The sequence below is a fragment of the Aedes albopictus genome, chromosome 3, assembly GCF_035046485.1.
Source record: "Aedes albopictus strain Foshan chromosome 3, AalbF5, whole genome shotgun sequence".
NCBI lineage: Eukaryota > Metazoa > Arthropoda > Insecta > Diptera > Culicidae > Aedes > Aedes albopictus.
In genome coordinates this window covers 273639643-273655809 of record NC_085138.1, presented here as the reverse complement: position 1 = coordinate 273655809, position 16167 = coordinate 273639643, and positions in this window count along the sequence as shown.

Below are 16167 nucleotides of genomic sequence, written 5' to 3'. Positions count from 1 at the left end.
TGGCGTCAATGGCACCAGATCGCAACTGCATCACAAGGTGGTGGTGCGAATGAGATCGAATTGCAGTGACTTTGCCACCAACCTAGAGTGTTACACAGTTCCAAAAGTGACGGATTCGACCCCATGGGTACGAGTGGAAAAGGATTCCTGGAATATACCACCCGGTATTCTGCTCGCAGATGATTCTTTCCATTGCTCAAGCGAGATAGAGATGTTGATTGGAGCCGAACTGTTTTCGGAAATTTTAAAGCAAGGTCGGATCAAGCTATCTGATCCTCTACCGTCTCTGGTCGAAACGGAGTTTGGATGGACTGTGACCGGCCCGTACGACGATCAGGAAGGTGACGTCTCAGCATGTACCACCCTAGTAAGCAGTTTACCAGGCAAGGCCACCAAACTAGTACCGCTGAGGAAGTTGACGAAGAACACCGCCGATTGTCCACGAAGGGATAAACAGATAGCCAGCACCGACCAGGTTCCGGAGCATACTTTCCAGCAGTTAGTGAGGACATTGCCTAAGGGACATGAGCAACAAACGACCATTAGAGTTGGAACTGCATTCCAACGGGCGGGAGTATGTTTGCGAAAATGCGCTCCCAACGTGGGCAGCAGCATACTGATATGTGCAACCAAGACCAACCATCGCATCGGAACCGTCATCGAAGATCGTTACGAAGCACGCGCACTCACCCGAGCCGACGGGACAGCAGCGACCAGCAGCGAGAGAGTGAGTGCCGTGAGAGCCAGCCGTGAGCGCCGCCGCCGTAGTCATCATCATCATCATCATCGACTCTCGTCGTCGTCGCCCTGCAGGTAGCGTGCTGATGATGATTTGTTCTATACACGTCGCGTGGGTTCTACGCGCGCGTAGAATCTTCCACGTGGTTCTGGTACGTTGGATTTTGGGTATATATATGCGACCCGTTCGCGGTCGCAAGTCAGTTGTAATCCAAATGTGATCAAGTGATAAGCGTTCGCGTGGCTTGAACAACGCGAAGTGATATTACCCAAAGTGTAAAAGTGTAAATAGCAAGTAGAGAGAATAAAGTAGTGTAGTGTAAAGGTTAACAAGTGTTATTCCGTCCCAATCCGAAATCCCGTTCTCTTCTGCTGTGCTATACCCCGTGCCTTCAGTCCAGTGCTTCGTGCCTAAATATTCTTGTGTTCATTGCCGAACATCAGGTATAAGGTTGGTCGGTTCCAGATACACGCTCTCCTCTAATTGGGAAATTTGTTCCATCGCCACAAATACGAGCCTATTCATCATCTACCCGAGAAAAAGGGAAAAGTATAAGGGATATGAAAGGGATAGAAAAAGGTAGAGGAACAAGGACGTCACCATAGAGGAGTACATTGTCTCATAAACGTCACAATGGGTTCAAACAAAGCCCTGAAAAATGTACTGAAGCGTATAAAGTGTAAAAAGAGCCTATACCTATGTACCTCCTTACCACAACAAGCTAAAAACAACATGATATCTTGAAGATTCAGATTTATGAAATAGTTTCGTTTTTAGGTATTTTCCAAGCAAAAACTAGACAATGAAATATTAAACGATACTAAGTTACATTATTGAATTCACAGCTTACACCCTGAATATTTGCCATAGGTACAAGATTAAATATATTTATATATCAATTTCACTCTTATTACTCCAGTTATTTTTTTTTACTATAGACATTAGATATACCTTCCGTCTTCTCTAAATCATTTGAGCGAACGAGAAAAAGCAGACACCAAAGCCATCACCGGAGATCACCACTAGACTGATGTGGCATCTCTGGTCTAGCTGACCACTGCCAATGACCAACCCTGGATTTTCCACCTGTTTAGACTCCCTACCACCATCAGTCAGCGGAAACCATGTCCACCGGAAGACATATCCTCACCAGTAGGCCGCAGGTCAAAGAATCGTGTGTTTCCACGACACCAACGGGACGACGACTGTCAAGGTTCCGTCGTCCGACTGATAGTGTGGTTCGCTTTCACTTTTCATTTCCTCCTCAGTGGGATCTCGCACCTCCTGGCATGGAAAAACTGCTGTCCCTTTACTCGAACCCTCATGTTTAGCCATCGGGATTTTTTCTCTGTCTCTATATAGCTTCTGTAAAGATAAACGAGCTGCTTCTGAAGTTGAGTCCATTCCTGGGACCGGATGATGATGATGATGATAGAGCAGATGTTCACCAATGGTTCAACTGGTGAAAACGACAACTGTATGAACGGTACATCACATGTATCATAAAGTAAGAAACTTGAGAAACACTGATGCTAGCGAAACACAAAAACAGCATTGCACAAGCACAGTGACAGTTGATAAGGAATTACTCCGGAACCAGCATCATGAACAAACGCTTCTGGGTAACGCAGCTTCCTTATGCGGGGGGAAAGTCGTAGCTTTCGCAAAACCATCCTGATAATTAATGTAATTTTATTTTTACTGTTTTTTTCTTACTTGGCTGCTTTGCAACTGTAGACGGCAGTCATGCGCCTCTCTAGATCTTGTTTGTTTCATTTCCGCATGATGGTGCACTCTGGGCGACTAAATAAAGAACCGCAGACATCTGGACACGTCCCAAGATGAGAGGACGTGATTTGGTGAACGATGCTGGAAATGATAATGGAGGAATTCTTTTCATAAACCCACTTCACTAAAAAAAATGCAAGTTCAAATGAGAATTTTAACACAAAGATAATGTTTATTGAAAAAAAAAGTTTCTTGTGCCTGATCTCTAATAAAAATAAACAAAAAGATAATCCTGCTAAAGTTTTGAAAAAAAAAGTAATCATGTTATTTACTTTTCCAAAAAAAAAAAAAAAAATCTGAAGAATACTGAGAGGATGATACTGCGAGAATTCCGAAGAGTATCCTGCGACGATTTTGATGAAAATTCTGCTAGAATTTAAAAAAGAACCCTCCAAGGATTCTGAGGAGAATCCTGCGAGAGTTCTAAGCAGAGTCCTGCGAGAATTCAGAGGAGAAATCTACGAGATCCTAGGAGGATTATCCTGAGGATCACAGGAGGAGTCTCCTGAGAATCCCAGGAGGATTCTCCTGCGAATCCCAGGAGGATTCTCCTGAGAATCCCAGGAGGATTCTCCTGGGAATCCCAGGAGGATTCTCCTGAGAATCCCAGGAGGATTTTCCTGAGAATCCCAGGAGGATTCTCCTGAGAATCCCAGGAGGATTCTCTTGAGAATCCCAGGAGAATTATCCTGCGAATCCCAGGAGGATTCTCCTGAGAATCCCAGGAGGATTCTCCTGAGAATCCCAGGAGGATTCTCCTGAGAATCCCAGAAGGATTCTCCTGAGAATCCCAGAAGGATTTTCCTGAGAATCCCAGGAGGATTCTCCTGAGAATCCCAGGAGGATTCTCCTCAGAATCCCAGGAGGATTCTCCTAAGAATCCCAGGAGGATTCTCCTGAGAATCCCAGGAGGATTCTCCTGAGAATCGCAGGAGGATTCTCCTGAGAATCCCAGGAGGATTCTCCTGAGAATCCCAGGAGGATTCTCCTGAGAATCCCAGGAGGATTCTCCTGAGAATCCCAGGAGGATTCTCCTGAGAATCCCAGGAGGATTCTCCTGAGAATCCTAGGAGGATTATCCTGACAATCCTAGGAGGATTGTCCTGAAAATCCTAGAAGGATTCTCCTAAGAATCCTAGGAGGGTTCTCCTGAAAATATTAGGCGGATTAAACTGATAATCTTAGGATGATTCCAAGGATTCTTAAAAGTTTTTTTCAAGGATTGGATCGATATTTTTGCTGCCAGTGAATGAGCTTCAAGTGGTCTGCCCCGGAAATGATGGAAACCAAATAAAGTAGGTTTAATAAAAATGGGCGAAAATGATGTCGTAAAATTTATCATAACGTAATGGAGTATACGTTCCCCTTCGACCAGCGAGCTACGCTTCTCCAAGCCGCTGCCGCTAGACTCCCCGGAGAAAACACAACAGCAACAGCAGCAGTGCGACTCCGATGACGATTGCGTCTGGTGTTTGTCCCAAAGGTTTTCACAACTTGACACGTGAACAGAGGCGAACAAGATTCTCGTTCACAGGAAATTTCCGCAAAATAGATTTTCTTCTTATTACGGTTTGCAACTGCGAAGAATGGAAAATGAAAACGAGACGAGGCTCGTGAAAATTTCCTCCTTCCTTCTCGTCGGGGTGCCGCCACCGACCGCCACGATAATTGGAAGCCAGGGATCTAGCACCAGCAGGCACGTTTTACCACCACGCATCGGGCCATAATCCAGACGGAGAATTTTCCAACAATGATCATCTCACACGGGTGGAAAAGTGCGAGTGGTTTGGGGGAGTAGGTTTAGGACTGGGATAAAGTAATTTTCTATTCGTTTTACTCTGGCTGCCTTTCATGCTCCTTTATTCGGGTGGCAAGATTCGGTTTTTATGTTTCCTATTTCCGAGGAGCATACGGAACCACCGCCCCTCTAATTTGTGAACTGGTTGTTTGGGTGCTTATTGAATTATTTTAAATTCCTTGGCCGAAATTTGATTTGGGTGGTGGAGGGCCCCGCAAATGGGTGGAAATCGGCTGCAAGCAGCTGGTTAGTGGGAAACAATAGGAAAATCTGATCAAATTTACTATAGAAAAAACGCCAACTCCAAAGCAAAGCCTTATTTGTCTTCTATTGAGATAGCCATTTTTTTAATTAAACAACTTCCAATAAAAGCAGCTGCATAAGCACGCCTTATGCAAATGTAGAACATAAAAATGTTTGCATAACATACATGAGATTTATTTAACCACTGCTTTCAATAAACTTTACCATTTGTCGAGCTCATCCCTCCACACTGCCGTTTACATCCCCCACAGGAAATGTTTCATTCACGGAAGTAAATTTAATTAAGATTGCAGCTTGTTCACAGAAGAACACAGAACCAATGCGTAGCAGATGCCGCCTATATGGTAGACCATCTGACTGAGTCTATTATTCGTTTTGGCTATATAGTTTGAAAATGGAACTGACCGCGAAGTACAAGATCTATTCGGATTGCGTTTCGATTGGAAAAATATAGGTATTGGGTTCCTTCTGAAAAATCTTGAAGCATAACATTTTAATTATCATTGTGTGTATTTCCAACGGTAGATATCATTGCACTTAGGTACACTCTGACCTTTATTTATGTCCACTATTCGTAGACGTAAGAAAATAAATCGGAGTAGGTACTTACTAATTTCCATAATAATACACATACTGACATATGGCCTCAGATGGCAACACTGATCTATCTGCTTAAGACCGTCCAGTAACTGAGTAATCTCTATAGGTGGCACTTGTTATCAAGTAAAAAGTTTTGCATTTCTCTATCTCGGGATCGAAAGAAAGGTAGAAAAGTGTCGTCTTCGACAAAGTTGTTCAGAATGACAAAAATGTTCTGGTTCTGCATCTATTATTAGGTGATTTTGCAGCAAGGGGGCGCTAGTTATCAAGTAAAGTTCTAGACTACTCTATTTCGGGATCAAAATCAGTTAGAAAAGTGTCGCCTTCGACAAATTTGTTCAAAAGGACAAGAATATTTTGGTGATTCTCAATTAGTTGGTGATTTTGCCGCGGGGTGCCGCGAGCTATCAAGTAATTTTACACTTCCCCATCTCGGGATCCAGATAGAAAGCAGATAAAAGTGTGTCGTCTTAGACAAAGTTGTTCAAAAGGACAACATCATTCTTGTTCACTTATTAATTTTGTTACATTTTCCAAAAAAACTATTTGCCCGAATTTCAAACGCCCGAATGATAAATGCCCGTAAGTAACAAACGCACGAAAGTCAATCGCCCGAATGAAACAGATTCCCGAACACTAAAATATTGTTGGAAACACTTTCCTGAAATAAGTTTAGGAGAAACATCAAGAAATCTTATTTCAATTTAGCATACAAACTATAAAGGCACAAATCTAATAAACGAAGCATCGAACCACGTTGCATTTGTTCATCCTGGCTTTGTTCACTTTGCAAAAAGAGATAGATATTCCAAATCAGACGCATTTGTTAACGAATTTTTAAAACGTGAGTAGGGGTTCAAGTCGGCCATTGTGGCAGTCATATTTGAATTATCTCATGTTTCACCATAAGGCGTTGCCCATATGTCTGGCCGAACGCCATTTGTTCAAATGTCATCCGGTCGAATGTGCTTTGGCTTAATTATGATCAAACCTAAATTCCAAACCTTAGCCATTAACATATCCAGGTTGTCAGCGAAAAGTAACGAAAACTATTTTCATCAGAGATTTTTATTTCCTTTGAACACCAGACATTTTCGTCTCAAGCTATAGAAACACAAAAAATCAAAAAAAAAAAAATCACCATTTAGGAACACTGCACAATTTTTCACTTTTTCCTAAATTACCTTTATAAAATTTGAACTAAAGCACAATTCAATATAACTCAACTAATAAATTTATCCTGAACGCGATAACTGCTATCCTCCAGCCGATATGCGAGCGAAGTGATCGAGCTTAAGTCGTCTTCCTATCACGAAACCTAACTCTAACAATCCCCCTATTATCTTCTGCAATTGCGCCAATGACAAATTCAAATGGCGACATAAGAAATTGGCGCTTGTCTAGGTTCGTCAAGATGGTGATAATCAGACACATATATTCAGGAGCCATTGCTGCACTCACTACGTCTTATTATGGTATGGTTATAGCCGAGACACAAACCAGTCGACATAAACAAAGTTACTTCTAACGTGGACAGTCACAAGCAAAGTCAGGTTATGTTTTAATCTAATCCAAATGCTTTTCGTCTGTAAATTTAAACTTCAATTTTGTAATAAAAATAATTCAACTATTTACTAAATACAGTAATTCAAAAATAATTTTGCTTAAAAAGAGAAAAACGTCAAAGCGTTTTTCTGATAAATAATTTCGATTAAGCAATTGTAATAACTCAAGCATTTATTTCAATTTATACTCTTAAATAGAAACTATATACAAATTTAACGCAATTCAAAGCAAATCTAAACGAAATTTATTTTACTTAAAAAGACAAAAACGTCAAAACGTTACAGATCGTTGTTGGAAAATGATCGTTTCAGCTAATGCTAGGTATCGACCTCAAACGGAATCGCTCAAGTAATTTCCGTTCAGTGCATTGTTTTTCCTTGACCGAAATGGTCAAGAAATTGAACACAGCAAGCTCCATTTGATTTCACGTTTCTTTTCAGCTCTGTACTGGGGTCAAGAAAAATCAAATGCTTGCTCATTTCTTGAGCGATTCCTTGCCTGAATTTTCTACGCATCGAGATAGGCCAAGAAATTTCTTGCGGTCTGCGTACTACCCATAAGAAATGATCGGGTCAAAATTTGGAGTCCGTATCTCAAGGCTAAGTGGTCCCTCAAGGGGCCTAAAATTGTCAAAAATTGTATTGGACGGAAAAATACATGAAATTTTTTTCGACAAAAAAAAACACTATTCTACTAAAACCGATGATTTTAAAACCCTAAAGGGCCAAAAATGTGCTCAGAATTGCGATGTCTCCACTCGTTCATTGAGCAAAACAGGGTAGGTTTCCTTCGGGGTCTAAAAATGGTGAAAAACGATAATTTTTGGGTTGTTTTTTGTCAATAATTCAAGAACGCCACAGTTTAGGGTCATAAAATCGTCGGTTCTACTAGAAAAGCGTATTTAAAAAAAATCATGGTTTTCTAATGCTCATTAGATTGGTGACCGTACACTTCGTAGTTGCTACTCCGTAATTGACCTGAGCTAGCGGAAGTGCACAGAGAACCAATAGGCTTGGGGTTTGGGATTTGCCATCATCCTGAATGTACACGTTCTGAGAGCTCAAACTTTATTGGGTCAATAACGGCGCCGGCCACGTCCTTACGTTCTACTGGGGAAGGGAAGGAATGTTAGTTTGACAACTGTTGCTACTAGAGGTTGTATGTACTATTGGACCCTCCACAGTTGTCACGGGAAGGAGTTTTGTTAGTAGGAAGAGATTGATAGTTGTATAGATCAAGGATTCAATTTGGTAAGCGATGTGATCCATGCAACCATACAGTATACACACAAATGTGTTACCTCACAATTTGGAAGAATGGTGAGCCCATGAAAATATTTAATGAAAATTTATGGAATGAAAAGGATTTTGCGTCACCTCGCAATTGGGAGGACTGGTCAACCAATATGCTACTTGCCATGAAATTGATATATTGCAATAATACTTTGTGCCGACGCTAACAGTGACGGACCGCACAGACTTAATCAAAATACTGGCACATAATTACTGATCGAATCAGTGTCGCCAGCACCGAAAGGTGTCGGACTGTACAAAAATACAGTAGAGTTTATTTAAAATAAAACAAATTTAATGTAAAACTAGCTGAACCCGGCAAACTTTGTCTTGCCTACTGCGTTTTTTGACGTTTCACGCCCCCACATTTTAGGGGCCCCCACAAAACACAATTGTGTTTCAAGTACTGCTCAGAAACAAATAAAAACTCATCGCATTTGTACCTCCGGGGGGGCCCCCACAATCCTTAATCCGGGCCTGTAGATTTGGCGACATTTGGAGTGACGAACTTTGCAGTTCTTGCTGAGTAAATATATAAAGGATGATTTTAAAGTAATAGACACATTTACTGCGTTTTTTTTAAGAAAAACAAGAAACAAACTCACCGACCATCAATAATTCATTCGAGCACCCGTCGACCTATCACTAAAACCGATATGATCGTCCGACACTACTTTTCTACACTCGCATGCACAGAAAAGAACAACAAAATACTGAACATTAAACACCCGCGCAACTATTGTTTTGATTTTCACGCGAGGCAATAGCGAACGTGATTGATTAATTATGCTGCTGCCACACTCGCCCCTTACAGGAGCGATACATGCATAGCAAAAAACAACACAATACTCCAGGCGAAAAAACAATTTGCAGATGGCGGAAAAGCGATTACGTAGTTAAATAAAAATATATTTAAAATACACTAATTCAAAAATTTTATCTATTTCAAAGAAATTCAATAACACAAGTTTACAAAATAAAACGAAAGTCGTGAACTTCTGTCAGCGACCAAAATTTTTGAAGCACAATTTAGTGCTGATTTCGAAACCGACCTTCAAAAAATTTTAAGTAGAACAGTTTTTGAGTTTTAGCTCAATATCAAGTTTTGCAACTTTTCAAAATATGTAATTTATTAAAATTCAAATATATTGCGTTTTGTTCAACCAATTTTAAATCTTTTTCCATAAATTAAAAGCTGAATACAATACCATTCGATCATCTGAATACAGGTTTTGCGTCAGATTGATGAAATTCAAGATATTGGCGAGTTTTAGGGACGATCTTCATTCAGGGTCCATATAGCCGAGGCGGTAAACGCACGGGTATTCAGCATGACCATGCTGAGGGTGACGGGTTCGATTCCCGGTCGGTCCAGGATCTTTTCGTAAAGGAAATTTCCTTGACTTCCTTGGGCATATAGTATCTTCGTGCCTGCCACACGATATACGCATGCAAAATGGTCATTGGCAGAGGAAGCTCTCAGTAAATAACTGTGGAAGTGCTCATAGAACACTAAGCTGAGAAGCAGGCTTTGTCCCAATGAGGACGTTACGCCAAGAAGAGAGAGAGAGAGAGGGACGATCTTCCTAAATTTTAGCAAAATTCCCAAATTTTTTTGAAGAAATGTATTTTTTTCAATAAGAAAAAACTAACTTAAAAATTCTTTCTCGACGTTTATTTGACATACCATATGTAGGCAAGTTACAGTAAAAAATTCATCTCAATCGGAGCATTGATTACGGAGAATGAGATGTTTGAAGTGAGCGACTTTGCTTAAAAATAGAACAAAAATCGATTTCAAATCATCAACCTTGTATGGAAAGTCGAAAAAATTTCCGCTCTACTGTAATTTTTTTCTTTCGCGTTTTCGAACTCAGGGCATGATTCTACACCAAAACTGATCATCAGCTTACCGAGTTCAAAAATGCTGTAAACTAGTGTTATATAGGTTTTATTCACGGAGATTAGGAGATTCGGAAAATAGGAATTAACACACCTTTTTGCTCGGGTACTGCACCACTTCGTAATTCGGGGATGGTTAGACGCCGGGCTTCGACGCTGTGGGCTCGACAATTGCTCTAGCACTAGCCTTCGGAAAACGCAAAACGAGAAAAATGTTAATGTCGTAAGTGGAGTGAAATTGATATGTTAAATTTTGTGTAAACTTATTGGATTTCCAGTGCTACATGGGGAGTTTATTGATAGTCTACATCTGTTTGCCTAATAGAAATACACTAGAACTCCAATGGCGCTGTAGTCACTTTTCCTATTTAATTATTTTAATAACACTAATAACACTAATTGTAATAATCGTCTATTTTTATGTGCTTGTAGAGGATCTTTTGTTTTGGTAAACAAAATTTATTTAACACTCCTAGTACCGCTACTGACGCCGTAAGGGCGTGGCAAACTAGATGTTAGTCACACGAACAGTCGCGACATTGGACTTCTGTGGCTAATTATTCTAATGTTTGCCTCCATCTGATGAGCCCTCGTCTTGGTAAGTTAAAATATCTGAAATAAATAACTATTTCCCGTCTTATGTGACGGGAATGGACGTGTATAATGAAGCAGATTTCTACGATTGTACGACATTTCCCCGAAAACCAGTTCCCCGAATGAAGTTACCCCGAAAGTTTTTTCGCCGAATGTACCATTTCCCCAAAAAATGTTTCCCCGAATTTACCGTTTCCCCGAAAAGAGTATTGCATCTGCCATTTAACATTCTTCAAGCATCAGCTGACGCTCACCACGCTAACGTAGTACACGGGGGCCGTAATTACCTGCAATGCACAACTAGGGGTTTGATCATTTGGCCGAAGTACGCTTAGCCACAGTACGTCAGGCTGAAGTACGTTAAGCCGAATGAGTTGTTCAGCTGAAGATAATAAGGCCGAATGGGTCAGTGGGCTATTTTCCTATTTTTTTTTTATAAAAGATGTTCAAATTTGGTTTTGAAGTCCTAGCAGATGTTTTGAGTCCCTTGAGTTTTTTAACATTCCTCGAATGTAGCGCAATATTAGTAGTAGTTGAACAACTTTTATGCTGATAATGAACGTTATTAAATTACCACAATTACGAGTACTCGTTTTAAAGGTATTTTTGATCCTAAACGGTGTTTTCATCGATTGAGTATTAAAAAATAACACGAAAGAACAGCCTATGAATAAAAGAAGGGAAAATTATGATAAGCGTGTTCTTATTTGAGTGCCATATCATTTTCAAACAGTACAACAGAAAAAAACGACCCATATTTAAAAGGAATAATATTTAATCTCTTAAAATCCAGAAGGAATGCACAACATCAATGAGGTGCGAAAGTTTCCATGATCTTGATGTCTTCATCCATTCGTAAATTTTCTCAAAAAAATTATTGAACAGTCTTTCTAAAGCCTGCATATCAGCCCTCTTTGTACTCAGGCACCCTTTCCGCAACTTCATTCCAATAACTAGGTCGAGCAGTGGAAATAATCAAGAAAATGATCAGAAATAGTTCTAAAAATAGTATAATAAATATTTCGGGGAAACGGTTCATTCGGAGAAACAGTTCGTTCGGGGAACCGTTTTTCTGGGAAAGAACTTTCGGGGAAACATCATCCGGGGAACTGGTTTTCGAGGAAATGTCGTACAATCGATTTCTACCCTTTCTTAATAACAATTTTGAATTCGTAGCTTGATTTCAACGAAATCATTAGCGGATTAACACTGTCCCAAAAAATGGTCCTTTCTATCAGATCACAAACATTCTACATTCAACTACACTATTTAACCACATGTAGCTTTCCCCGACCATTTCATGCAAGTGCCAAAAATTGCCTAAAGCCTCTCTAGAGAGATGATTACCCATAGGGACCTGGTCGTTGGTCCTTCGTTAATCACGGCTGTCAGACACAAAACTGCGAGCAAGAAAAAATAAACACAAAATTCAAGCTAAGAAGGTGGATTTACCTACTCCAAAATCCACAAAAAAAATGCCGATGATGAGGACCTTGCGGCGGCGGTGACTGCTGGCTGCTGTAGCAGTTGCCGGTGCGGTGCCAAGTTCCAGACAGCTAAGGTAGCAGCAGCCCAGCCAGACAGGCATATAATTGGAGGTCTCATCTTATTTATCATTCCCCCTGTGCGCTTATCGTTAGCTGTCTGATGAGGACTGCGTGCGGATGTCTCTGCCTCCCAACTTAATGGCATGACTGGTGTTCATTTAGGACAGTGTGGTGCCCTGCACTTGAGGAGGTTGATGATGTTTTTGTAAGGACGATTGCAAGGAATGTTAAAAGCGTCCAGATGTTATTAGATGTTTTGGCCAATGCCACTGGATGGCTTTGAAAGATTGATCTGCATATTTATCGCATGTATTTGAGAATCACAAACAATTAAGTAATATATTGCTGCACTTGATACCTGAAGAAGTCCCCGGACGATAGCATTATTAATAATACTTCCATCGCAATGCGGATTTAATGACTCTGTGACTATTTGAATTATTTTCCATTTGGGTGCTGTCCGTAAACTACGTAGAGTACGTATTTGGCCATCTCAGACAAACCCCTCCCCCCCTAGTAGATTTTATCCATATGAAAATTTTGAAATTTGTATGGACTGAAGACTAAAAGTTTACGTAGGTTATGGGCATCTCCTTGATCCATAACAAGCCTCAATGAACCATGAACAAATCAGTTGAAATAACTGTACGCACCTTCCATCTCACAGTTGGCCATACCATTTTACCCATTCAATTAATTCCATCCTGCAGCGAAATCACGAATTATTAAAGCAAACAGCTCAATTTATTTGCTCTCGGTACATTTCTTTTTAACAGCTTACTGCCGCATCGCATCTCGCCATCGTCCCACGGAGTCGTCGTCGTCAGGTCAGTGGGTACATTTATGACTTCCCCAATTACTTCCCAGACAAGCCCCGAGTCAGGATCGACAGCCATGCAATGCAATGGCGCGCGGGAGCTGGATTTTCGGTGGCTGCCAAGGATGTCGGTAATTATTATGGCTCGAGAAAAAAAAGGGCTCCCGCTGATAAACGGCCACCCGAAGGGAATCGATATGCGTGCTGCTGTGTGGTTGGTTGATGTACATACCTCTGCTCTGCTGGCGCCGCGCCTGCTGCCCATCCTCCTGTGGTTCTTTCGAGGATGCGATGATAAATGGTGGGCTCGTCTCGACTGTCCGCGGTTGGTGCGCTGAATTGTTGGTCGAACGGGGCCGACACATTGGGAGGGAGGGAAAACTTTTTGAGAGGTAGTAATTTGAGGTAATTTGGAATATTTTTTTTTTCAGCGGGATGTCGTCGTTCTTGTTTCCAGGTTGAAATTTCAATTTCATTTGGGCAGTTTATGGAATTTATAGGTGCTTTAGGAGGAAGCTGGCCCGCTAATCAGAAAGACATAAATAACGAAAATTTGTATGGCCATCGTAATTACTATGCTGTGTTTGTTTTACGACGATAGTTAAAGATAAAAAGCTAATATAAGAATTTATTGCAGGAACGATTTTTATTATGTGCAAAATGATACAAATGGCATAGAACAACGTATCGAAAGATAGAACGACAACGGTTAATGGGTTTCAAGTGCAGACCAACGCTGAAAATGTGGAACGGAGCCAAAGAAACGATTGCTCCGACGATGAGAGAAGAAGAACACAGCGAGAGCGGTCATGCTGCAGCACAAGACCCGGCAGAACATATAGCGATATAAAAGACTGCAGACGCGACTGACCCGTCTCTTCCGGGAGAAAAAGCGCTGCCTGGAAGAAGCGGAATGTGAACAAATGGAACTGATGTGCCGTTCACAAAAAACACGGAAGCTCTACCAGAAGCTCAATGCATCCCGCAAAGGCTTCGTGACGCCAACCGAAATGTGCAGGGATAAGGACGGGAGCATCTTGGCTGACGGACTGAGGTGATCGAAAGGTGGAAGCACAATTACGACAAACACCTGACGACGCAGACATGGAGGATCAAGGCAACGGAAGAAATGACTACGTCAGTACAGCAGGGCGCAACAACGAGCCAACACACACTTTGATGGAAGTTAAGGAAGCTATCCAGCAGCTCAAGAACAATAAGTCAGCTGGTAAGGATGGTATCGCAGCTGAACTCATCAAGATGGACTCGGAAGAGTTGACCACCTGTCTGCCACGGTTAATAATCCGGTTCTGGAAGACCGAACAGCTACCGGAGGAGTGGAAGATAGAGGTCATTTGCCCCATCTTTCTTGTAGATGACAAGTTGGAGCGTGAGAATTTCCGAGCGATCACAATTCTAAATGCCGCCTACAAAGTGATATCTCAGATCATCTTCCGTTGTTTTTCACTCAAAGTTAATGAGTTTGTGGGAAATTATCAAGCCGGCCGCACGACATTGGCGTATCTAGGATTTTTTCCTAGGGGGTGCCTAGGGGGTGCCAGTTTCAGTGGCTCTCAGGTTGCTTTTTTTTAAGGAAATACTGATCCGCCCTCAATTTCTTAGTATAATGATATACTGCGTCGCGGGAAAATATAATTATTTTAGACTGTTTCAGAAATTATAAATACACTAACGATTAACTGCCATTTCAATTTGAGCACAATATCCAAAAAAGTTCCTTCTAGCTCTTGTAGTAAACATACGAATGAAGCAAATAAAACCAATTTTGTTCATGTTTCTGGTAAAAGTTAAAAAAAAATAGGGCTCTGTAAACTAGATGATTGAAATTTGAAGTTGCACAAAGTGGTCAAAAAATGTAGCATAGTAGAAAAGAAAAAAATCTCACAGATAAAATATTTAATTTCCAAACACAATAAAAATTGCTGCATCGATAATAAAAGATATTTCTCGATTATTAAGAGTAATTTTTACTGAAATACTTGATCAAGAACCACCATTACGGGCCTTCTCAATGAATTTTTTTTTGTTTCAAATTTCTCAACAACACCAGTAGCAACAAACTTTAAGCAAACGAATGTCTTAATTACTGCTTACTACATTCGTTTTTATGGTATGACAAGCTTTGTCATCTGAAGGATCGAATGAATTGAAAAATAAGTTTGTTTAGATTAAATGCGTTCAGGAAAGCTAAGAAACTGTGTGATAGTTCTTATGTTCCGTAGAAAACCTTAAAAAATAAGAAACTTGATCCCAGAAAAAATGTTGTGGAAATGCCTTTATCGATTTTTTCCAAATTTTGATGAAGGCATTCCTTAGACAACTTGTTTAGAAAGCGAATGTGATAAAAATTTAAATAATTTTTGGTATTTAGTGATAAATAATGTTGAAATCATTAAAAAAAACACCTTTGTGCAAATGTAAATTTGAAAAATTAAGTTATTTGTTAGAGAACTCGACTGTTCTTCAAAATATCAAGACAATTAAAAGGAAATATAAAAATATGGAGTACAATGCTATACTCTGTAAGAAGTTAGTAAAAATCATTGGATTAGTTCATATAATTTAATAAACAAAGTGTATTTATAATTTCTGAAACAGCCTATATTTTCGGTTTGAACTTAAGTACTTAACAATCATCGCCACAACCCCTGTTCTGTGGATTGAAAACAATCAGGTCCATTAGAATGCATTTTCGAAGCAATTATTAGACGTGTAAATCTCGGAAACTATAAAATATCCACAAATTTGCGTGTAACTTGTATTCATCGTGACATCCTCTTTGTTTTATTGCATGATAACAACCCTTATAAAAATAGCTTTCAAGAACAATTTTAAGAAATATAAATACTGAAAATTTCAAAATCAGAATACATATTTGCATTTTTGGTTTGGCCACAAAAGTAATGTCTAGAACGTGTTTTTTTTTTAATTTGTTGAATATTACCACGGTGACACGAAAATACTTTTACAGAAAAATTGTGAGAATGATTCTCAAAACTACAAAATTCCCACTCGATTATCCTGAGTTCCGTTCTGAAGCTTAACTAACATATTACACTAGTTTACAGCATTTTTGAACTCGGTAAGCTGATGATCTTTTTAGGTGCAGAATCATGCCCTGAGTTCGAAAACGCGAAAGAAAAAAAAATACAGTAGAGCGGAAATTTCTTCGACTTTCCATATAAGGTTGATGATTTGAAATCGGTTTTTGTTCTATTTTTAAGCAAAGTCGTTCACTT